General features: G+C 37.6%; 1 protein-coding gene across 6 annotated transcripts in view; it reads right to left on the reverse strand.

Moving 5' to 3' along the window:
• The window catches only part of LOC124385965 (teneurin-1-like), a 269,690-nt gene that overhangs the window by 195,583 nt on the left and 46,632 nt on the right, over window positions 1-27,475 (reverse strand). The window lies entirely within an intron of this gene.

Here is a 27,475-nt window from a genome sequence, read left to right on the forward strand (position 1 = left end):
CGGCAGGATCGGGGGGAATCCGCGGTGCGCTTTGGGAAGAAAAGAGCAGCCGTTGAGAGAGTGCCGGTGGGAAGGCACATATCAGGATACACATGAGCGATAACAACGACCGCCGTGAACCAACATATACCAACAATAACAGACAGTGAGAGTGTGGAAATTTAAATAGGAGCTGGTGATGATGCTAAACGAGCACCATTTGTGCGCGATTGAAGCCGGGAGCTTCAGAGAAAGCGTCCGAGAAAGCACCTGACACGCTGAAGGGGTCCGAAGGGGGCGTGGCAGGTGGATTCCTGAAAGATAAACATGTATTGTATGTATTTTTATAGCATGCCATCATCAAACAAATCGCGGCAACGCTGTTGTGTAAAAAAAACCTTCAAAAACACGTGCATGCACATTCTCATTTATTAACGCACATCATGTACATAAAGAAATTTCAAGCACGTTAATATATTGCCGCCATTTTGATTTTCGTTTATCTCGATCATCGGTTATCTCGATGCTTTTTGGCGACCCCCTAGGACATCGACATAACTCCATAACTACATAGTTCCACTGTAATTCAGTAATAAACAAATGTATGGCACCTTTACTGTCAAGAGATATTCTGCTGACAGCTAGACCTAAATACTGGCAAAACTGCCTGAATTGAAACTTTTCCCACCATTAAAAGTGAAGGCTGAGACTGCTGGAAAAAGCCATCAGCATTACGAAACGTCAATTACCAAGCAAGGGAATAATGCGATCCCAGCAGGCAGGAAAAGAACAAAGCCTGCCCCTTTTCTCGCTCCATCATACCAGCTCGGCTATCAACATGAATCTGAACTACAAAACAACAAAACACTTGAAGAATGTTTAACTGTCTATTTAAATTTCTTATTTCACTGGGATAGTAATAGCAATAATCACCTCTGTCCCTACACAAGCGAATTATTGGCTTTTTGTGTCAATATAGACAGACAAATAAAATATATATTTATAACCTATATTCAGTTATATTTGTTTCATAGACATCGGCACTGAAAATAAATTAAAGAAAAGAAAAATAAATTTTTTTCCTTAAAGGCACATTTTTATTTTCCCACTATCCCGTTACCTTCAAAAGTACTGGAATAGCATAGCTTATAGATTTTATTTTCTTATTCTCTAAGGATATCTGGTTTTGAGATAAAAAAAAACATCAGTATGTGTTTAGAGAATTATCAATCATCAATCCACCAGAATTCTTTAAAATTATAGCTTAATTTAAAAAAAAATTTAGATCCAGATCTGTGCTTTTTTAAACGCACCCATTTTTCAAGTGTGTTACTAAGTTTCTTGTTGCCTTGGTGTGCCTTGCTAGTGCGTGTTTAAATATAATAAAAATGCATGTCTAATATGCCCTAGGTTTCACCTGTGAAATGGATAAACTAACATTAAGACGATGAAGCTGCCTATTGGAGAGAAACAATTTTAAAGCTCAGAGACAAGAGTCTGGAGCTGTTGCTTCCAAGTATCCGCGTATTAGTCCTAGTCGGTCAGACACCTAAAAAATCCAAAAAAATGGTATACTAACAACCAGGCATTAAACAGGTCAGTCAAGACCAATAAAAATTGCTTTGTAACACATCAACAACCTCCACATAGGAGGGGTAAGGTTTTACACACAACCACTAAAAAAAGCTATATATAGATACTATACCACAAGGTGCAAACCACTCATCTGCAGCAAGAATTAGACAGATAGAAATTTGCACAAAAGGATTAGACATAAAAGGGCCAAAAGACAAAGAATGGTGGAGAAAGAAAGGGCCTGAACATGATACAAAACTCATCAGCACATAAGTTAAGTAGAAAGGAGGTAGTATTCATAAACTTGCATGATTACTTCTGAAACAGGCCCATTCCATCTTTAAAGTTACAGACAAATGCATCCAGTTTATTTGCGATGAACAGCCTGCACCAAGACAATGACTAAAAAAACTGTCAGATGTCAAAGGACTTCATTAGATTAAAAAAGTGGAAGGTTTTAAACTGGCCAAGTAAATAAACTAACCCGAAACCTATTGAAATGCAATTAACCACCTGAATATCAGAGTAAATGGAGAGATGCCTGAAACAAAAATCAAAGAATATGCAAAAACAGTGTTATTTACTTTACAACTATTTTTTCCAAAACTTTGGGTGTTCTGAAACAAAATGGCATGTTTAAAGTTTTACACATCTAGATGTAAATATCAGAAAATCAAAACTAAAATTAAAATTGTATCCAATTTATCCTTTTTATTTTAAACTAAAATGTTCTTAGTTTATAGCAAAAACAATTGCTGAGCCATTTCAATATATATATATATATATATATATATATATATATATATATATATATATATATATATATATATATATATATATAATGGACAAGAGTTTATGTTCTTCATCAGTGCTGCCAGGACTGCAGGGCTCACAGCCTTTGTTTGAATCCTCTTTATTCGAATGCAGTAGAGCAATCTAATTTAGCAACTATATGCACTCAGAGAATCAACGCTTGTATAAATCTAATATGAATTAACAAAAGGTATGGCACTAAATCAACTTTTTTAGAGTACTATTGACATGGAATATCTGAAAACCTTTATAAACATTACAAAATTAGTTTCCATCCTGCTATTTTTACATAAGAGATATTGGCGGGAAATAAATAGCGGTTTAACAGATAGGAAGCACACAATATATCAAATTAAAATACCGTTTGTTTGTTTTTTTTATTTCATTTTCTGCATGCACACATATGAAGAAATCTTTACAGACAAACAAATATATAATTATGCTTTCAAGTTAAAGGTTTAAACTTCTAAAGCTGCAGTTGCCATGATACAGCGGCAAAGCATTGGCTCGGCTGTCAAAAGAACTAGATGGGGTTGTCATGGAGATCACACCCTTTGTTGGCTACAGTGTGGCAGATGAGTTCAGCATTCTTTTTTTCAAACTGCAGTCTATATTGACAATAAAAAATTGCCCATCTCAGTCATTTAAAAACCGTATTCATTATTAAATCAGTTGTATCTGTAAAAAAAAAAAGTCATCCAAGTCAAGATTTGGCAGAATTAGTTATATATAAATATTTTAAATAAATGAAGAGAGAGAGAGAAAAAGAAAGAGAGAGAGAGAGAGAGAGAGAGAGAGAGAGAGAGAGAGAGAGAGAGAGAGAGAACAAGCACTCCATAGAAGGCATGGGATTCATTCTGGATTTCTCAAGGTATTGACAATTTACCACGGGTTTTATTTCCATTAAACAACCTGAGAAGATAATGTTTTAAAACATCAGTGCTGCATGTTACTAATAAAATGATTACTAATGCTCCGGGTAAGGCTCCTTGTGAGATAATAAGTACATATTCTCCAGATGACACCTGCATTTAGAGACTGTGCTGGACACAACAGCAAATTAAAATTCTACACCCCACATGTGCTGCATGCCTAACCATGAACACTGTCATTTACAGTGAAGCTTATTCACACAATGCATTGTTTGAAAAAAATGCAAATTGTGAGTTTTAAACACTGCTTATAGATCTGTACATAAAAACTGGAAATATAAGGCGTTTTTCTCCTCATCAGTCATTTATTCTCCAGGCTTTTAGATTGCAGAAAGATAGTGATGAGAATAGAACAAGAGACAACAGGGAACAGCACTTTAAGCCATTTCAAATGTCGAAAAAAAAAAAAATTATAATAATCTTTTAGGTATCTGCCTTCCTGACACACAAAGTGAACCACTTGACCCTAAGTTATTACAGTGCAAAATGTAGACAAAAAGATTGCCTTAAAATATCCTCATTTTACCAGTGCTTTCAAATATGCATGCTATTTTTGTTAAAACAGCATAAAAATTCTAAAGTAGTCCATGATTTGCAGAAACCTTTCTGAACAGAAACATAGTGGTGGACAGCAAAAAATATTTTTCCCTATAGCATATATAAATATGAGCAACAAACTTATTACTTCACCAACTGAAAGTATATAATGTAAGAATTTATAATTCGTACATAACACACGTAAACCACTGATAATACCCCAAACAACCAACATTGATTACACTAATTAATAATAAAAATGTTAGCAATATTGCCTTTTTTCCAGATAAATAGGGCAGGGTGGGGGGCTCATGTTATTACCACTTATTATCCCCTATTAATCATTTAAATAGTCTTAAAGGTGGCCAGCTATGATTTTATTCACGTGTCACTTGATAAAATGTTTCTATGGATGTGCATGCTGTGAACGTTATCTTCAATTATTTTATTGGGTGCATATCTCTGTTTGTGTTTCTGATCACTGAGGCCTGCTAAAATATCTAAAACAAGATGTTCAATAGGCATTTACAACTGCTGTGTGAACAGGGGAATTGCTGCCACTACATCCACAATGTTTCTTGTAAGCACACCTTGTATAGCTGTGCTATTGTCATCAGTTGCATTTCTTCAATTTGGATTTGGCTGATTGAAAAATAATCCTTTCATGACAGTAGATTTCTATGTCCTTTACATTTGAGTGACCGCATCCACACTGAGAAACAGCGATCAGTCAGGACCAATCCTTTAAACTGCTGCTCACTGACATATAAAGCCATTGTACCATGCAAATTAATTTGTGAAAGGACTTGGATGTGGCAACAAAAGAGATTATGATTTTAAGCATGGTTTGCTATCCTGATTATAGTTATGTTGCTAAGCCTCCTAAATCCATTGAAGGGTTGTGGACTTGCTGTTATTTAAAAAATAGACTGCCTTTAAAATCACTTCTAGTCTCCAGGTTTTTTTTAGATACAGTCTCTTTGCTAGTGATACTGCTTTACCAATTACCAAAGCATGCAACAAATCTTCTGTCAGAAGGTAATAAACTGCTTATTGATTACATTAAAATATTCCCTTTGGGGGATATTACCATTTATTCGGACTAACCATATACTTTGACCTCCTTGAATGTTTTTTGAATGTATGCAATATGTTGACAACATGTTAGGAGGTATCTAATTTTCTAGATATATCAAAAGCTTATTAAGTTTGTTTCCTTAATATAATTTAATAAACATGAAATTGTCACACATTTTCATGTTTCTTCAATACCATTAAATAAACACAAAACTGTCACACATTTTCACAAATTCATCTCTATCCTACCCACTGTCTTTCTCCAATGCACATGATGTCAGTTCTCTTTATAAATTTCTTACTTACAGTTTTATCTAAAAGAGAATGTCTGTGCTTCACAACTAACCCTATATACCGTTATTTCCGGACTATTCAGCGCACCCATATATAAGCCGCACCCACTGAATTTTACAAATATTTTTATTTTTAACATAAATAAGCCGCACCTGTTTATAAGTCGCTTTATTTATATATATATATATATATATATATATATATATATATATATATATATATATATATATATATATATATATATAAATTATGGTGTATATATGTGTATATATATATATATATATATATATATATATATATATATATATATATATATATATATATATATAGTGAGGAAAATAAGTATTTGAACACTCTGCTATTTTGCAAGTTCTCCCACTTAGAAATCATGGAGGGGTCTGAAATTGTCATCGTAGGTACATGTCCACTGTGAGAGACATAATCTAAAAGAAAAATCCAGAAATCACAATATATGATTTTTAAACTATTTATTTCTATGATACAGCTGCAAATAAGTATTTGAACACCTGTCTATCAGCTAGAATTCTGACTTTCAAAGACCTGTTAGTCTGCCTTTAAAATGTCTACCTTCACTACATGTATTATCCTAAATTAGATGCACCTGTTTGAGGTTTGTTAGCTGCATAAAGACACCTGTCTACCCCATACAATCAGTAAGAATCCAACTACTAACATGGCCAAGACCAAAGAGCTGTCCAAAGACACTAGAGACAAAATTGTACACCTCCACAAGGCTGGAAAGAGCTACGGGGAAATTGCCAAGCAGCTTGGTGAAAAAAGGTCCACTGTTGGAGCAATCATTAGAAAATGGAAGAAGCTAAACATGACTGTCAATCTCCCTCGGACTGGGGCTCCATGCAAGAACTCACCTCGTGGGGTCTCAATGATCCTAAGGAAGGTGAGAAATCAGCCCAGAACTACACAGGAGGAGCTGGTCAATGACCTGAAAAGAGCTGGGACCACGGTTTCCAAAGTTACTGTTGGTAATACACTCAGACGTCATGGTTTAAAATCATGCATGGCACGAAAGGTTCCCCTGCTTAAACCAGCACATGTCCAGGCACGTCTTAAGTTTGCCAATGACCATTTGGATGATCCAGAGGAGTCATGGGAGGAAGTCATGTGGTCGGCTGAGACCAAAATAGAACTTTTGGGTCATAATTCCACTAAACGTGTTTGGAGGAAGAAGAATGATGAGTACCATCCCAAGAACACCATCCCTACTGTGAAGCATGAGGGTGGTAGCATCATGCTTTGGGGGTGTTTTTCTGCACATGGGATAGGGCGACTGCACTGTATTAAGGAGATGAGCATGGGGGTGGTAGCATCATGCTTTGGGGGTGTTTTTCTGCACATGGGACAGGGCGACTGCACTGTATTAAGGAGATGATGACCGGGTCCATGTATTGCGAGATTTTGGGGAACAACCTCCTTCCCTCAGTTAGAGCATTGAAGATGGGTCGAGGCTGGGTCTTCCAGCATGACAATGACCCGAAGCACACAGCCAGGATAACCAAGGAGTGGCTCTGTAAGAAGCATATCGAGGTTCTGGCATGGCCTAGCCAGTCTCCAGACCTAAACCCAATAGAGACTCTTTGGAGGGAGCTCAAACTCCGTGTTTCTCAGCGACAGGCCAGAAACCTGACTGATCTAGAGAAGATCTGTGTGGAGGAGTGGGCCAAAATCCCTCCTGCAGTGTGTGCAAACCTGGTGAAAAATTACAGGAAACGTTTGACCTCTGTAATTGCAAACAAAGGCTACTGTACCAAATATTGACATTGACTTTCTCAGGTGTTCAAATACTTATTTGTAGCTGTATCATACAAATAAATAGTTAAAAAATCATACATTGTGATTTCTGGATTTTTTTTTTTTAGATTATGTCTCTCACAGTGGACATGCACCTACGATGACAATTTCAGACCCCTCCATGATTTCTAAGTGGGAGAACTTGCAAAATAGCAGGGTGTTCAAATACTTATTTTACTCACTGTGTATATATATATACACTGTATGGTGTTTTCCTTATATTTGTTTATATGTTTCCACTTGGCTTCATTATCTGTCACTGCCAATCAGCCTTTTTCCAGTCAACCCTATTAAGCATCTCATTCCATCTATTCTACTGACACAGGCCTACTCTCCATTTCTAGCATATCCATGTCTTCAATGGGTTGGGTGACCATTAATTTAGCAATGGTGCTCCCCAACTCTGATATGCCTTGCCTCAACAGTTACCTTAATATTTACCTTTAAGCATATAAATCTAAAGTCAAGACCAACGTATTCACACTAAACTACCATATTGTGTTTTATGTAGCATGTCTTACCTATCTTGTGAAAGCTAAGTACTGAAAGCCAATCTTCTCCTATATATTATGTAGTGGCTTTGTTTGATCAATGCACCTATTATTTGTGGTTAATTTTCATGCAGTGGTGATAACATCGGCTACTCCTTGGCAGTCATTCAGAGCACCTGTCACTACCAAATGCAGCCAGTGAGCTACATCTGATAAGGCTTTGATATTAATGGCATGATCATTGAGAAATAACTTGTATGCTCAACAAAACTGTGCCACTAATCCAAAAGGGCTTAATTTTGTTGCAGATGTTTGTTTAAGTGTGGTTTATATAAATAAGCTGAAAGACAGTACCTCAGCTAAAGAAGTTGAAACAGACCTAGAAGAATAAGAGCAGGAGAGTTAAGGGAGTCTCAAAAATGTCATTAAAAAAAAAAACAGTGCTATCAGTAAAGAACTGAAAGAAACCAGAAGGGACACAGGTACAACCATCTACTGCCCAGAGATGCATAGACATGAAAAATACATGAACAATAAAAAGACAGACCTCAGGTATGCATGAACAGAATTGAGCAAAAGTGAAAGACTCAATGGATCCAGAAATTAGCCAGAATTGTATTACATACATTTGCATAATGCTTTTTTTTTCTGGGATAAATGATGTCATGGGTCATATTTTTTACAGCTAAAATTATTCCTGGCTGCAAACATTTCCAAAGGCTCTGGTTTAGAACTCATTATATATTTAATATAAATAATTTATTTATATTCAGCTGCAAGTATTTGCCAATGTGCATTTAAACATTATTACTTACTTATTACAGTTTTTCGAGGCAGCTTCATTTGTTAACTTTATCTGCATTTCCTACATTAGTCAGTTATTTGTTCCTGCCCTGACACTTAGTGTGGTTCATGATCTGTATCATGTAGAACAAATGACTGACTCAATGGCTGTTTGCATGAATACAGCGAGCCACTGCAGCTCAAGAGACAGATATGAACAGTGAACAATTAAACCAGTAAGAGTTGGTGCTCCTCAGCTCAGCAATGAGGTGCTAAAGATTGTTCAACCTACCTACCTACCTAACTACCTACCTACGGTGCTTTAATTACTTAAAGTAGCTTTTACCAACAAATGCATCCTGATACTGGTTGACTAGGTCACACAGCTTTTTCAGTACAAAGCTTTTTCAAAAAAAATTTTAAATGGTTCTTTTTTCCCCCTCTATGAATCACGATCACTACTTCTAATCAGTGGAGAATGCACATGACATGTCTTAGCCTGCAATGACCAGAAATAAAAAGGTACATCAATCAACCATGGCCATATTTGTCAATGTTTATGAACATAAAACATGGTCACAATCTATAAAGCAGAAATTAACATATTGTCAATAATGTTAAGAGGGTGATCATGAGTAACAGCATACTGCCTATACTTAGTACTGGCTCTTTCATTGTTACTTATACTATAACTGCTACAGATAAATGCTCAAATGTGTTCTTGCATTATCATTTGTAGAGATTTTTTTTTATTTTATATTCACATTATATGAATTTGAAAACATGAAGCCAAGATTGTAATTTGTTAGGAGTGTTATTAAATATTAGAGTTATATTATAGATTAATACGCAATATATCAAAAGAAGCTCAATAATCTATTCTTAACTTTGAGTACAGATGCTGACAATCTGAACGCATTGCCTACCCATTAATGATGGCAGGAGTCTGTTGCTGCTAAAGTGGATTTGTCAGCAGATTTCTGAAACATCACCTCTGCATTCTCTAGAGAATAGTGCCTGCACACAATACTTAAAACCCAACTATATAATATACTGATTAGAGCAGGACCATAAAAAAAAACATGCATTAGAATTTGTACATGATTAAATGGCTAATCTAACACAAGAGACCAAGGAAAAACCTGACCATGTTTTTACTTTTTGCCAGTGTGTTTTTTTTTGTTTGTTTGTTTTTTAATTAGAGACCTTCTCTTCTTGCCATTCCCATTTTCTGGCATAGAAAGTAGTTTGGAGGCAGGCAACAATAGTGTGTAGGCACTCTATAGTTTATATTTGATCTTTTCCTCCTCCTCATTTGGCAGGGTTGTCTATGGTAATCCATTGATATGTCTGGTAAAAAAAAATTTATCTTTGGCAACTGAGGGAGGTCTAAGGGACATTCTGAACAAATCCTGTCATGTGATATTCCATCAGCTTGGATTGTGTACAAATGTTGTCCAATCATCACCAGATTTGGCACACATCATCTTCAGTACAAGTATCACAAAAAGAATACTCTAAACAGTTTGCCCAAAATGAATCAATAAATTTGACAGCCAAACACAACGTTAGGCTATACATGAGCAACAACACAAAACTTGACAGCTATCTTTAAGAAAATGACCTAGATGTCAGGTTCACACATACTCCGTTAGCAGTGTACTTATGCAATGCAGAAGCAGCATACACCATTGTGCTTTCACATAAGACAAATTCGCAGTGCACTACCACCAACATTTAGCTGAGTATTTCTATATAGATTTAGATATTAAGATGCAAAAAAAATCATTTAAACATAATAATTGTCATGTGAAATTTTACTATCACAAACATTTTAAAATAACCTACTGTCTACAACAGCAGACAATAAAATTGCCTCCCATGCCTTTTCTTTAGTATTTAAATTTTTATCCTGCAGTTCCCACAGAACTTTGTTTCTCTACCATAAAGTTAACCAATCATTATCCATTGTGCAGCCTTTTTGTACTCAGACCACCAGCCTGCCAAATAATTATCAATATCCATTAAGATTTAATAGTTAGCCCCTCCCCCCAGACATAATAACAAACTGTGTAGTGTATTTTACATATAAAAATACTTTATATATATATTTATATATTTTTCATTATTATCTGCAATTTTTTTAATTTACTAAATTCCCATGTACATCTGTGTTCATTTTGACTACAAACTGTTCATTTTATTTCAGCAAATGCAGCTCAGCATAAATTGATGGGTTGTGGAAATTAACCAGAAACACTCCTGCAATGCACTGTCCTTCCAATATATGTGTGCAGTGGGAATGCCCTTGTTAACTTGTTGAGTTAACATTGACACAGAAAAGATATGCACCACATACACAATGCAAATGGAGTATATTTGAACCTGGCATAAGACTATAAAATAAATTTTAGGGCAATGCCACTTATTAGTCAACAGTTAGTACAAAATACTAGAAATGACAAAGGCACTGCGTTTATATTACATACACTGCACAAGCATTATGAATTACTGCGGGAATAAAACCAATCCACCGCCAGTATTTATAATGCACAAACAGATTTCTTAGTGGAGCGGTTTAATCAAACACTCAAAAGTATTAATCGGAAGTTTTATTTTAGCAAGCACAGCTCAGCAAAAATAGACTGTGTGGAAATTAACCAGAACTGCTCCAGCAATGCACTGGCCACGCCGTATTCGTGTGCAAGGGAAATGCACCACATACACACTGCATACCTACTAAAAATGAAGTATGTTTAAACCTGAGTATAAATACAATTTTTGGACAGCGCCACTTACTAGACAAAAGTTAGAACAATGGTTAGATCTAACTGCCATTTTGTTATTCCTCCTCTAAATTTTCATCACCAGATTTTATTTACATTATTTTAAACACTTGACCAACACTCAGAATTCTACCACCAGCTGTTATTATAACAAACATATCATTAGCAAAACTACTAAATTTTTACAAGTTTCTACTCCTCAAAACAGGGTTAGATTTCCCAGAGGCCACTGTCATCTTTTCCCTCCTCCCACTTCCATGCCATCTGCGTCTCTCTCCACAGGTAAGTAATCCCAGTGCCCAATGTAAGAGGAAAGCCTGGACTGGCCTGCGTGTGCTGCAGGACACTCGGGAATTTCTGCTGCACTAAAGGTGAAGGTAAGGCATGTGCACTGGGATGTACATGAATTACTGGCCATCTCTAATCAATTAGAAAAAATAAGCATACTGTCAAGGCAGAGGGTAGTCTCCATCAAGCCCATCCTTTAATTATGAGCACAAATTGGCCAGCATTTTGGCTATTTTTGAAGGAATATGTGTGGATGCGTCCTGCTCTAGAAAAAGAGCAGTGTGAAATGTGCACAGTTTAGGCAGAAGAGGCATGAAATTACAGAGTAAGAACAAGAGCTTTATGGATTTGGACTGTAGGTAATGTCAACAGTCTGCTAAACTGACTCAGGACTACAGTTTGCTTCTGATCACCATACTGCAAACCTCAACATTGTTTATCTGTAATAAGTGGACATTCACTGCAACCCAGATGAGGATGGGTTTCCTCTCATCTACCTGCGACAGTCGCCACTGGCTTGCTCATCAGAAACAAAGTTACACTTATAAAGCACATCTTATTAATTTTTTTCACCACATTATCTGTGTAATGTTGCTTTGAGACAATGTTTATTGTTAAAAGTGTTATACAAATAAAAATTTATTGAATTAAATTGCCAGGATTCAAAATCAGGAGTCAACATCAGCTCTACGTCAGAATGATGTGGAGGAGTACAAGGGTCTGAGTATTTCCCTCTGCAGCAGACTTGTGATGAACTCTCTGGCAAGCCTCTGACCAAGTGAAAGTAGTTAATCTTCAAATAATACAGCCAAACATTGTGCTTTCCTCTCTGTAATTTTTAAATTTAAAGATAAGCTATACAGAGTGACAAAGGACACTCAAACAAAGGAGGGTAATTACCCAGTTGTTGGTGCCAAAAGATATCATGAATGACCAAAACCCTGCATTTACCTTATGAACACTACACAAGCGTTACAAATTACTGGGGATTAAAACAATCCTCCATGAGCATTAATCATGTGCAAGCAGATGGATGAGTGCAGAGGGTTGATCAAACACTCAAAAGTATAATTCGTAAGTTTGTTCAGGATCATGCACTTAATTGGAATAAGTGGCTTGAGCTTCTACTATACACAGTGCAAAAGATCCTGCAAACATCTACAGATCATGCATACACCCCATTTGAATTATTATATGTAATTTTTTATGTAAAATATATGTATATGTACAAATGCGATTCCAAAAAAGTAGGGACACTGTACAAATTGTGAATAAAAAAGGAAGGCAATAATTTACAAATTTTATAAACTTTTATTCACAATAGAATATAGATCAAATATCAAATGTTGAAAGTGAGACATTTTAAAATGTCATTCCAAATATTGGCTCATTTTGGATTTCATGAGAGCTACACATTCCAAAAAGTTGAGACAGGTTGCGAAAAGAGGCCAGAAAATTAAAATGTACATGTAAGGAACAGCTGGAGGACCAATTTGCAACTTATTAGATTAATTGGCAACATGACTGGGTATAAAAAGAGCCTCTCAGAGTGGCAGTGTCTCCCAGAAGTCAAGATGGGCAGAGGATCACCTATCCCCCAATGCTGCGGCAAAAAATAGTGGAGCAATATCAGAAAGGAGTTTCTCAGAGAAAATTGCAAAGAGTTCGAGTTATCATCATCTACAGTGCATAATATCATCCAAAGATTCAGAGAATCTGGAACAATCTCTGTGCGTAAGGGTCATGGCCAGAAAACCATACTGGATGCCCGTGATCTTCGGGCCCTTAGGCGGCACTGCATCACATATAGGAATGCTTCTGTAATGGAAATCACAACATAGGCTCAGGAATACTTCCAGAAAACATTGTCGATGAACACAATCCACCGTGCCATTCACCGTTGCTGGCTAAAACTCTATAGGTCAAAAAAGAAGCCATATCTAAACATGATCCAGAAGCGCAGGCATTTCTCTGGGCCAAGGCTCATTTAAAATGGACTGTGGCAAAGTGAAAAACTGTTCTGTGGTCAGACGAATCAAAATTTGAATTTCTTTTTGGAAAACTGGGAGGCCATGTCATTCCGACTAAAGAGGACAAGGATAACCCAAGTTGTTATCAGCGCTTTGTTCAGAAGCCTGCATCTCTGATGGTATAGGGGTTGCATGAGTGCATGTGGCATGGGCAACTTACACATCTGGAAAGGCACCATCAATGCTGAAAGGTATATCCAAGTTCTAAAACAACATATGCTCCTATCCAGACGTCGTCTCTTTCAGGGAAGGCCTTGCATTTTCCAACATGACAATGCCAGACCACATTCTGCATCAATTACAACATCATGGCTGCATAGAAGAAGGATCAGAGTACTGAAATGGCCAGCCTGCAGTCCAGATCTTTCACCCATAGAAAACATTTGGGGCATCATAAGAAGGAAGATGCGACAAAGAAGACCTAAGACAGTTGAGCAACTAGCAGCCTGTATTAGGCAAGAATGGGACAACATTCCTATTCCTAAACTTAAGCAAGTTGTCTCCTCGGTCACCAGACATTTGCAGACTGTTATAAAAAGAAGAGGGGATGCCACACAGTGGTAAACATGGCCTTGTCCCAACTTTTTGGAGATGTGTTGATGCCATGAAATTTAAAATCAACTAATTTTTTCCCTTAAAACGATACATTTTCTCAGTTTAAACATTTGATATGTCATCTATGTTGTATTCTGAATAAAATAATTAAATTTTAAACTTCCACATCATTGCATTCTGTTTTTATTCACAATTTGTACAGTGTCCTAACTTTTTTGGAATCGGGTTTGTACAAATTTCAGTACCTTCTTGACCTGAGAGCAAAACCACACACACTGGTTTAAAAACAAAAGTACCGGCTAGATGATAAGGGCACATAGCAGCACAATAGGCACATCAAGATCTTAATTACTTTTTAATTGGAAAGGCCCCTTTCGAGGTCACATGGTGGGTTGGGGATGTCGACTATCAGGTAAGGAGAATGGATAAAGGTGAAACACAGCAGATTTACCACATTAACTCCCTTAAACCATGGAGAGAGGTGATACCTGTGGAGTTGGTGACAACTGTTCTGAAGTCATGTTCTAAAGAATCTCTGGAGGCTGGAGATTAACATAAAAAGGACAACTTGAACCACCCAGGTCCCTGTAGAGACCACCTCATGCTTTCCCAATGTGAAAAGCCACATAGAGATGTCCCAAGGGTGGAGTTGTGTCACCACTTACATTGGTTGCTCAAACCAATCAAGCTATGCTTGATATGGTTGTAATAATTCAGTCTCACAATGACTGGTCCAGCCCTGTTGTCTTGGTGCCCAAAGCACAATAGTTCAGTTTGAACTGCTTGATTGGTTAGGCAGGGATGGCTTTTATTCAACATTGGATTTAACCAAGGGATTTGGCAGATCTCTTTGACTCAAATGTCTTACAAGAAGACTGCATTTTTATTTTATTTTTTTACCTCATTTGGCTTACATTAGTCTGTCACACTTCCGTTTGATATGCTCGGAAGCCCTAACAATGTTGGTACAAATCCTTTGCTCCCATAATGTGCATGCCAATGCCTATTTAGATGACAATCATTTACAACCCCAATTACAGAAAAATTTGGATGCTGTGTAACGTAAATAAAAACAGGGTGCAATGATTTGCAAGTCTCATAAACCTATATTATATTCACAATACAATACAGAAAACATATTAAAATGCTTAAACTTAGGAAATGATCCATTTTAAAGAAATCTTTTGATTTGATGGTCACACTAAAAAAAGTTGGGCCAGAGCTATATTTCCCCCTTTTTGTTTAAGAACAGATCAATTCATTAACAGTACATATCTGGGAACTGAGAAGACCAGTTGCTGGAGTTTTGGAAGAGAAATGCTGTTCTATTTGTGTCTGATACAGGATTCTAGCTGTTCAACAGTCCTGGGTTTCCAGTGTCGTATTTTTCATTTCATGATGTACCAAATGTTTTTAAATGCTGAAAGGTCTGGACTGCTCTTCTATTACAAAGCCATGTTGTTGTAATAGATGCAGTATGCAGTTTAGCATTGGCTTGCTAAAATATGCAAGGCCTTTCCTAAGAAGAAGAAACAATTGAAGCATATGTTGCTCTAAAACCTCTACAGTGGAACCTCGATAGTTTGCGACTTTTCATTTGGAAACGGAATAAGAGTAACATGCGAAAAATCTGATAGTTTGAAAGTTTGGAGTAACATTTCATGAGTTTGTACTAATGAATTACATAAAAATGTTGAAAAACTATTTTATTATTGTATTATTCATTTAAAGTAGTAAATAAAACATTTATGACAAGTAATTCACAATTTTTGTTAAGTATCGAGGTTTCACTGTATATACCTTTCAGCAGTGATTGTCCCTTTCCAGATCTGATAGCAGCCCATTTCATAGGCACTAATGCATGGAGATAAACGCATTGATGGTCCTCCTCCTTTTAGTCCAGAGAATGTGGAATCCATGGTTTCAAAAAAGAATGTCAAATTCTGCCTGACAACAGTCAGTCTCCCATAGTTTCCCACTTTGCCTCAGTCCATTTTAAATTAGCTTTGGGCAAGACATGACGGTGGTGTTTCTGGATTATATTCACATATGGCTTCTTTTTTGCATGATCAAGCTTTAACCTGCATTTGTGGATGGCACAGCAAACTGTGTTCACAGGCAATTTCTGGAGGTGTTTCTGAGCCCATTCACTGATCGCCATCACAAAATATTTGAATGACATTCTAAGAAGATTTATAATTAGTAAATAACAATAATGTTGAAAATGAAACAATAATTTAAGTGGTGAGGGAGAAAAATGTTTGATTAAACTGTTTTTTTTTTTTTTTATCCAAAAGAGAAGGTTATAGACTAGTCAATTTCAGCTGAAATCACAGAGCTTGGGTACCATTAGTATGACAGGTTAGAAGTTTAATTTTACTGTTTTTATAACAAAGAGACTCTGTATGCACTTTGTCATATACACCAAACAGTAAGTTGAGCATTGTGATTTGGATAAATAAAATAATGGCTTCCACCCTGCACTGAGGTTATCAACTCAGATAAAAGACAGGTTGCAAAAACAACAGATACAGACTAAAACAGAAATACAATACAAGTTACATTCCCCAGGTCACATTCTTCAGGTGATATTCAGGTCAGACAATGAAGTCATCTAAAGTAAAATATGGTTATACAAGTCAAAACTCAAATTAAATTTAAATAAGAAATAAAGTGCTTGACAATTAAACACACAGATGCAGGATAATCTCACAAACTAACCCTAACCCTTATTTTTCTTAGAAACATGGTCAGATGTAAGAATATTTAATTATCCACCACATACACAATCTGCTTTTGCATTTATTGCTTGTGCATGCTGGGCTTGCAGTCAATTTTTTTATTTATTTTTTAATCTGTTTTGTCATCTGTAAAAGTAAAGCTGCATATGATTCGTATTCTGCTTGGAACTTGACACTGGGAGAGGTGAAGAGGCAAATCCAATCCTCTACTCTCATTAAACACAACCCTGGCAGGCACCCAAAGCAAACAAACTCCATCTCATATCAATTCCCCCTGCTCTGCCTTTATTCTCCCTCTTCCCCTTGCTCTGTAGTTCAACCCATCTCTCCAAGTCTCTCTCCCTGTTTCTCACTCTCCATCCCTTTCTCTCTAATCCACCCCCTATTTTCTGTCTATTTCTCCTTATCAAGCTTACTCTATCCCATGTTTTCCCTCATTCTTACCCACTTTCACTCATCTGCTTTCCATCTTTTTTCTGTTCCATCACCTCCCTCTGTTTTTTTATTCCTCATTTGATTTGTTCTTTATATATTTTTTTTACTTGGGCTTCAAGTCATTTTTCCTACCCCTGTACACACTTTCTAATTTTTTTTATACTTGCAATTAAGACACATTCTTAATTTTATTTGCTATTTGCTAAATCTCATTAAATCTTACTTTGTGAATTAACTCTTGCCAAACAGGCAAACACCGGCTCAGAAAAACAGCATTTATACTCTGAGTCATTTATTTCATAAATTTGTATAAAATCAGCAGTCACATTAGGCATAGTTCTACATTATTAAACTGAAACAAAAAATTACTATGTTTAAACTAAAGGGATCGTTCAGCCAAAAGTAAACATTCTGTCAATCATTTATTCGGCCTCATGTTGTTCCAAACTTGTACTGTATGTACCTAATCTTCGGCTAAACACAAAAGAATATACAGTGGAACCCACTTATCTTGACCTCGGTTAACTCGACAACCCTATTAAGTCGACGTTTTTGAAGTGGAACTGCCAAATTCTCGCTTTGTCTAAGCATTTTTTAATGGTTGTGTCGATTTTTTTATGTCGGCAAAAAGCGCAGCCGTTGAGAGAGTGCTGGTGGGAAGGCACGTACCGGGATACGCATGAGCGATAACAACGACCGCCCTGAACCAACATATACCAACAATAACGGACGGTGAGAGTGTGGAAAGTTTAAATAGGAGCTGGTGATGAGTGCTAAACGAGCACCATATGTGCGTGATTGAAGCCGGGAGCTTCAGAGAAAGCGGCCGAGAAAGCACCTGACACGCTGAAGGAGGCGTGGCAGGTGGATTCCTGACAGTTAACAAACATGTACTGAATGTATTTTTATAGCATGCCTTCATCATACAAATCGCAGCAACGCTGTTGTGTAAAAAAACTTCCAAAACACGTGCATGCACATTCTCATTTATTAACGCACATCATGTACATAAAGAAATTTCAAGCACGTTAATATATTGCCGCCATATTGATTTTCGTTTATCTCGATAATCGGTTATCTCGATGCTTTTTGGCAACCCTCTAGGACATCGACATAACCGGGTTCCACTGTATTGTAAAGAATGTTGGGAACCAATCAGTTGATGGTCCTCATTGACCTCCATAGTATGTGCAATATTAGCACATCGCAACTATGCAATATTAACATATTTATGTTAGTTCCAATTATAATTGTATTATTATTGTTTAACTATACTATATTATAAAAACATGATAGTATCTCTGATATTGGCTTTCAGTTTCTGTGTATCTGAAAATTATTTTTATCCATTTAATCAGTGAAATAGTCAAGCTAGGTAAAGTGACTCAAGCAGTTTAAGAGATGAATTTTGTGTGTTGTGATGGCAGACGATAGAAACACCACAAGCATCATATGTGCATCAGTATGTGTGGTTGATAAACCCCTGTGTCTGTTTCATTCTTTCACACTAACACATGCAATTTAATTACTGCCTACACTAGTCCATGGTTAATATTTACATACACTAGTCCATTTGTTCCAGGGATCCTTGGACCCCATCTTTTGGGAACCCCTCTCATGGTCTGTGACCCTAACTTTTTTCAGGATCTTGGATGGTCAAATATACCTGGCACACAGCTTCTGCTTCCATGTAGGGTTCTAAGGTGCTAGGTTGCTAGCCAAGCGTTAGCATTCCAGGGACACGGCTGGTTGATAATCAAATACACTTTAGAAAAGTGTTAGGTGTGTTGTAAATGCCCCAAGGCAAATGCTACGGGTAGTTCATGCAATGGAATGAGGTGTAATGATCTGGAAAAGCAATCTATGATGAGTATGAACTGTATTACTTCAGGACTGAGGTGGTGAGAAAGTTCACTTTTAGGTGCAACAAAGGACACCGTGGAGAAACTTGTCAGCACATCAGGGCAGGTGGACTTTAATCTTGACACTTGTGCATGATGTAATGAATCACATAACATAACATAACATAACATAACATAACATAACATAACATAACATAACATAGCATAACATAACATATTTAATCACCATTACTTATCCAGCAAAACTTATAAGTGTAGTGTGCAAGAATGACCTGTGGACAATGCAATGTGCGTCCACATAATGAGCTTTACTCACAGAGTAGTGACCACCTAGGGTAATGACTAACTTTTCTCCTAGAAAACATGAGGTTGGAAAGATGTGCTCATCACAGTCCTCCCTGGGGCTAGTAGAGTGAAGGAATGACAGGGAGTCAGCTTTCATGTTCCTTGATCCAATTCTGAAGGACCGGGTTAAATGGAACCTAGTGAAGAACAGTGCCGAAAAAGCTGGTCAAAAGTTGAGATGCTCAGTGAAATTATACACTGGAGAATACACTTATGTGTATTGTCCAAGTTAATGTGATCCGTGAAGAATGCTAGTAAGTGCAGATTGGGTTTTTCTACAAATCTCTGGGACAGTCTTTGGGGAATTTGTTGTTATTTTGCAAATAGAGGCTTTAGTAAATGTGGGTGATGAAGTTTGCCATAAAGTTACACTGTGCATAATTTACAGTATGAGAAAAAGAAACACCAGACACACCTTATGGCATGGGTAAGGGTTAGTTCTGTTTTCCACTCATGCCCATCTTATATCCATATCAGATTATATGCACTGCAAAGTCAGATTTGGGGAAAACTTCAGTGACTTGGTATAGTGCCCCAATGTTGCCAAAAATATCCCCCCTTTTTTTTAATAAAGAAGCAGCTTGTTGAGCCTGGTGATGTCAAGGGACAAATGTATGCCCGCTGCAGTGTTGTAATGTATTCCCCCATGGCTTGTTGTTCCAAGAGAAGAAGTGAATAAATATGGTGTAATATCTGGCAGAAACTCAATAACTTTTATATGGGCTTTAAAGAACATTCAAGAAAAGCAATGTGGTGGTAAGTCTACTGGCTTTGGTCTAGCTAAAGACTAGATAAAGTTTTTTAATCAGGATGATTTTTGAAGGTAACATGGTTCAAATAGTCACCTCATGGTGAAAGATGTAGACCCAAAAAAAAAATAATTTATCGCTACAGTGTTTTATCGGCTCGTCCTTCCCAAAAACAGGCCTAGCTAAATGGACTCTGTGAAAAGTAGGGCATTGGGCGTTGGTTTCAGTGGTATCAGTACGGAGATTAGTTTATTGGGGGAATTGCCATCTGGGCTTAGCCAAATACTCATTCTGCTGTAGAAGTGGCAATTTTAGCAGCAAGCAATCCAGTCAAACTGCAAGAATAATGAAAGATATGAGTGACATCTCTACATACTTTGTCAGCCACCAGAGCATGCAGAAATAGTGAGTATATGCTGCCATGCTCTGGGTGCCTTGCATCAGGTTAAGCAGGAGTTAAGCACCTTATATATATATTTATATATATATATATATATATATATATATATATATATATAGGGAGGGTGTGGCACGAGGGAGGGTGTGGCATAAGGAGATCAACACCCTTTATCAAGGTGTGCATAATTATTAGGCAGAGTCTTCTCCTCAGGAAAAATGGGCCAAAAAAGAGATTTAACTGACTCTGAAAATTAAAAAATTGTAAAAATCTTTCACAGGGACGAAGCACTCTTCAAATATCTAAGATATTGGGGCATGATCACAGAACCATCAAAGGTTTTGTAGCAAATAGTCAACAGGGTCGCAAGAAATGTGTCGAGAAGAAAAAACGCAAATTAACCGCCAAAGATTTGAGAAGAATCAAACATGAAGCTACCAGTGCTGCCATATTCCACAACTGCAACCTACCTGGAGTGTTAAGAAGTACAAGGTGTTCAGTTCTCAGAGACATGGCCAAGGTAAGAACCACCTCTGAACAAGACACATAAGTTGAAACGTCAAAAAAGGGCCAAGAAATATCTGAAGACAGATTTTTCAAAGGTTTTGTGGACTGAAGAGATGAGAGTGACTCTTGACGGACCAGATGGATGGGCCTGGATCAGTAACAGACACAGAGCTCCATTTCGACTCAGACACCAGCAAGGTGGAGGTGGGGTACTGGTATGGGCAGGTATTATTAAAGATGAGCTAGTTGGACCTTTTTGGGTTGAAAATGGACTCAAAATCATCCCTCAGACCGACTGCTAATTTTTAGAAGACACTTTCTTCAAGCAGTGGTACAGGACACAGTCTGTCACATCTTTCAAGAAGACTTTGATTTTTATGCAAGACAACGCTCCATCACATGCATCAAATTACTCCACTGCGTGGCTGGCCAGTAAAGGCCTTAAAGATAAAAAACTAATGACATGGCCCCCTTTTTCACCTGACTTAAACCCTGTTGAGAACTTTTGGGCCCTTCTTAAGCAGGAAATTTAGAGTGAAGGTAAACAGTACACCTCTCTGAACAGTGTCTGGGAGGCTGTGGTTGCGGCTGCACAAAAAGTTAATTCTGTCCAGACCAAGAAACTGACTGACTCCGTGAATGGAAGGCTTGTGACTGTTATGGAAAAGAAGGGTGGCTATATTGGTCACTGAGGTTTTCTTTTTAAAATTTCAGAAATGTTTATTTGTAAATTTTGAGTTTGTTTATTATTCTCACTTTAACAGGTGAAAATAAACAAGTGAGATGGGAAAATCTTTGTTTTTCATTTAGTTGCATAATAATTCTGCACACTAGTAGTTGCCTAATAATATTGTACATGTAGATATTCTCTTAAGAAAGTCTAAACTTCACTTTTACTACTTAAATGTTCAGGTTTGAGGGTTAACATTTTGGATTGACCAAGAGCACTGTAGTTGTACAATAACAAAATTAATCCCCAAAAATACAACTTAACCTAATAATTATGCACACAGTGTATATATACACTGGCAATCAAAATTAGAGAACAATTTATAAACAATTAAACAATTCTGAAATAATGTCATCTTCACTGCTCAACAGTTGAAGGAGTTTTTGTCCTGTCTATACCATGCTACCAGAACACCTTTTCCACAAACTAAGGCAATTAAAAAAAAAAAAAACATTATTTTGCAGAAAACACACTGATCAAAATTAGAGAACAACAATGAGTGTAGCATGGAAAAAGATTACAACAAAATTTTCTGAAGGTTACAACAGTCAGCAATTAGTAGGAAGTGTACAGGCCTCTGCTCTGAATGACTTCAGCACATCTGCGGCCACAGGACAGCACTAGTCTCTCACACTGCTCTGGTGTGATTTTGGTCCACTCTTCTTCCAGTCTCCTCCACAGTTCCGTGACTGTAGTGGGTTTCTTGGCCATAACTTTGTCACCAAAGATTTTCCAGAGGTTCTCTATTGAGTTGAGATCAGGACTCTGGGCAGGCCATGTCATTATTTCAATGTTTTCAGTTTCAAGGAACTGCTTTACCCGTTTTGCAGTGTGACATGAAGGGTTGTCCTGCATGAATACTGCGGGCTGATTGGGTGATGAACGCAGGTAAGGAACCATATGTTGTTGAAGAAAGTTCTGATAAACATTTGCATTCACTCTGCCATGTAGCTGTATAAGAGGCCCAACTCCTGCTGCAGAAAACATGCCCCAAACCATTAAACTTCCTCCTTCGCTATTCACTGACTTTTTTACACACTTTGGGTTTAGTCTTTCTCCAGTTTGTCGCCGAACATAATGTTTCCCATCGGACCCAAATAAATTAAACTTGCTTTTATCACTGAAGTAAACTTTGGACCAGTTCTCCTCTGTCCACACCACATTCTCCTTTAGCAAAGGAGGAGACAAAGGCTTAGTCTAGCCTTTTGATTCTTTCTGCTAATGAGAGGTTTGGTCACTGCAGTGACTTCAGCCCAAATGCTCTTAAATGTCGTATGACGAGACAGAACCTTAACCTGTTCAGCACTGAACTGGTGAGCAATTCCAGCTGCAGTGTGGAAACGATTGCCAATTAAGATCCTCCGCAGTATCCTGTCCTCTCTTGTACTTGTCTTTCGTGTACGACCAGCCTTCTTGGCGGACTTGAATGAGTTTGTGATGTTGTAAAGATTCAATATTCTTGAAATCACAGATTTGGAACGACCAACTTGCCTTGCTATGGCTGATAGGGTCATCCCTTTGGCCTTCATCTGGACAACCTGCTGCCGGAGGCTTTCAGTCACTTTAGAACTTTAGATCTTGCAGAGTCAGTGAAACTGGAAGTTAGGCTGCCAGTTAAATAGAGGTTGACAGATAATCAAGGAAATTAGGACCAGGTACCAGATTAACACCAATAACTGGGAGGTATCTGAAAGTGTTCTCTAATTTTGATCACAGTGTTTTCTGGAAAATAATGTTTTTTTTTGGAAATGCCTTAATTATTTTGTGGAAAAGGTGTTCTGGTAGCATGTATAGACAGGACCAAAACTCCAAAACTGTTGAGCAGTGAAGAAGACATTATTTCAGAATTGTTCAATTGTTTATAAATTGTTCTTTAATTTTGATCGGCAGTGTATATATATATATATATATATATATATATATATATATATATATATACAGTGAGGAAAAATAAGTATTTGAACACTCTGCTATTTTGCAAGTTCTCCCACTTAGAATCATGGAGGGGTCTGAAATTGTCATCGTAGGTGCATGTCCATTGTGAGAGACATAATCTAAAAAAAAAATCCAGAATTTACAATATATGATTTTTAAACTATTTATTTGTATGATACAGCTGAACACAGCTGTATTTGAACACCTGTCTATCAGCTAGAATTCTGACCTTCAAAAACCTGTTAGTCTGCCTTTAAAATGTCCACCTCCACTACATTTATTATCCTAAATTAGATGCACCTGTTTAAGGTCGTAAGCTGCATAAAGACACCTGTCCACCCCATACAATCAGTAAGAATCCAACTACTAACATGGCCAAGACCAAAGAGCTGTCCAAAGACACTAGAGACAAAATTGTACACCTCCACAAGGCTGGAAAGGGCTACGGGGAAATTGCCAAGCAGCTTGGTGAAAAAAGGTCCACTGTTGGAGCAATCATTAGAAAATGGAAGCAGCTAAACATGACTGTCAATTTCCATCGGACTGGGGCTCCATGCAAGATCTCACCTCGTGGGGTCTCAATGATCCTAAGGAAGGTGAGAAATCAGCCCAGAACTACACGGGAGGAGCTGGTCAATGACCTGAAAAGAGCTGGGACCACCGTTTCCAAGGTTACTGTTGGTAATACACTAAGACGTCATGGTTTGAAATCATGCATGGCACGGAAGGTTCCCCTGCTTAAACCAGCACATGTCCAGGCACGTCTTAAGTTTGCCAATGACCATTTGGATGATCCAGAGGAGTCATGGGAGAAAGTCATTTGGTCAGATGAGACAAAAATAGAACTTTTGGGTCATAATTCCACTAAACGTGTGTTTGGAGAAAGAACAATGATGAGTACCATCCCAAAGACAACATACCTACTGTAAAGCATGGGGGTGGTAGCATCATGCTTTGGGGGTGTTTTTCTGCCAGGGCCATGTATTGCGAGATTTTGGGGAACAACCTCCTTCCCTCAGTTAGAGCATTGAAGATGGGTCGAGGCTGGGTCTTCCAACATGACAATGACCCGAAGCACACAGCCAGGATAACCAAGGAGTGGCTCTGTAAGAAGCATATCAAGGTTCTGGCGTGGCCTAGCCAGTCTCCAGACCTAAACCCAATAGAGAATCTTTGGAGGGAGCTCAAACTCCGTGTTTCTCAGCGACAGGCCAGAAACCTGACTGATCTAGAGAAGATCTGTGTGGAGGAGTGGGCCAAAATCCCTCCTGCAGTGTGTGCAAACCTGGTGAAAAACTACAGGAAACGTTTGACCTCTGTAACTGCAAACAAAGGCTACTGTACCAAATATTAATAAGTAATAATATTACTTTCTCAGGTGTTCAAATACTTGCAGCTGTATCATACAAAAATCATACATTGATTTGATACATTGTGATTTCTGGATTTTATTTTTTAGATTATGTCTCTCACAGTGGACATGCACCTACAATGACAATTTCAGACCCCTCCATGATTTCTAAGTGGGAGAACTTGCAAAATAGCAGGGTGTTCAAATACTTATTTTCCTCACCGTATATATATATATATATATATATATATATATATATATATATATATATATATATATTTTAGAGGGTTTTTTACACAACAGCGTTGCCGCGATTTGTTTGATGAAGGCATGCTATAAAAATGTACATACGTTTGTTAACAACAAAAGGCATAAGTGCACCTACTAACAGCAGAGATTTACCAGTATACAATACAAACCACCGTCCATTCTCCATACAAACCTTTATTATATTCTCCAACATTATAAACACACAGATCGCTCAAAAAAAAAAAAAAAAACAGCGGCTGCACAGTGCCATCTCACATTTAGTCCACATGTGGAAAAAAAAGAAAAATAAACAGTAACTAAGTTTCTGAAAACTTATGACCATCAGGCTGAAGTAATCCGCACAAACACACAAAGCAAAGTGTCCGAAAAAACTTACTTCCGCGATGCCGAGGGGGAGATAAGCAGAGCGAGAGAGAGAGAGAGAGAGAGAGAGAGTTTGTGAATGGAAAAATAGGGAAATTAAAAAATACCGCGACCGGCGGCATGGCGCAAAGCTGGAAAAAAAACCCGGAAGATCCAAAACCGAACCCGAAACCAAAAACAAGGGACAGAAAAGTCTCAAACGTGAACGGCTGAAGGGAGCGTGGCAGGTGCTTTCTCGGCCGCTTTCTCTGAAGCTCCCGGCTTCAACTCCTTACCGAGAGAGCCGTGCTCCTTACCGAGCGCGCGGACGAGCAGGGTAAGGAGCACAGCTCTCTCGGTAAGGAGCGACGCGCGCGCGCTCGGAAAGGAGTTGAAGCCGGGAGCACCGCGCTCCCGTTCATCGCATAACATTTAACAAAAAAAAAATGCATATGTGCACTTACTAACAGCAGAGATTCACCAGTATACAATACAAACACCTGTAGTATCTGTAAGGTTTGATTTTTCCGCCACTTTCGCGAGTTCTTCTGCGGCTGCACAGCGCCGATCGACATAACTGACGTTAAAATTTCCCCCCTTGTGCTCGAGATATTAGGGTTCCGCGACATAACCGATAAAAAATGCGTAGAAAAAGCGAGAATTTGGCGGTTCCACTTCAAAAACTTCGACTTAATAGGGTTGTCGAGTTAACCGAGGGCGAGATAACCGGGTTCCACTGTATATATATATATATATATATATATATATATATATATATATATATATATATATATATATACAAAATTTGACTATCTATCTATACACACACATATCTCACGAAAGAGAGTACACTCCTCACACAAAAGAGAGTACACCCGGAGCGATAACGTGTTTTATCTGCAGAACCATACAAAACTGTGTACCTATAACTAGTAATATCTATAATACTGTCTCTTGAGATTATATACTAAAATGATTGCTAAAATGTGCAGAGTGTACTCACTTTTCATATAAATACCGTATTTTCCAGACTATAAGCCGCTACTTTTTTCCCACGGTTTGAACCCCGTGGCTAAAACAACAAAGCGGCTTATTTATAAATTTTTCCTGGTTTTTCCCGGTTTCACAAACTTCAAGCCAAAAAACTGAGCAACATAACATTAGACCAATAAAATTTCCGAACGGAAATGAAAAAACGCACCTCACCTGTGTTCTGACGATGCCAAAAGATAAACTCCCGAGATAAATTGTTGTGAAAGGAAGGAGGAAGACAGTGAACAATGACTTTCTTGGTTGGCTACTGTTTAGATACAAGCCGTTGTAACGCGTTGAGTCTGGGTTAAGGGAGAGCTCGCTAACTCCAGTTGCAACAGAAATCATATAAGCACAGACAGGTTTCCAAAACTCGTGTTTTTTTTTTCTCTTGGCAACAGCTTTACGGGTTAGTCAAAGAAACTTAGAAATGAGCATCAGAAAATAATAAGGACATAATCCTCCTCTTGCACACATGCAGTAATACCGGCAAAATGCAGTGGCCTGCTATTCCCAAAATACGCCTATGCTCCTAAAGGAAGCGCAACATATTTCACCCATTACACCGTGTGTAACGTGTAAAGCCTGTGTAAAGTAAATTAGTGTAGACATGTAATGTCTGCAGCTTATTTATGTTGAAAATAAAAATATTTGTAAAATTCAGTGTGTGTGGCTTGTATATGGGTGCGCTTTATAGTCTGGAAATTACGGTATATATATATATATATATATATATATATATATATATATATATATATATATATATATATATATATGTGTGTGTGTGTGTTTGTATGTGTGTGAAAGTG

The sequence above is a fragment of the Silurus meridionalis genome, chromosome 5 (assembly GCF_014805685.1).
Source record: "Silurus meridionalis isolate SWU-2019-XX chromosome 5, ASM1480568v1, whole genome shotgun sequence".
NCBI lineage: Eukaryota > Metazoa > Chordata > Actinopteri > Siluriformes > Siluridae > Silurus > Silurus meridionalis.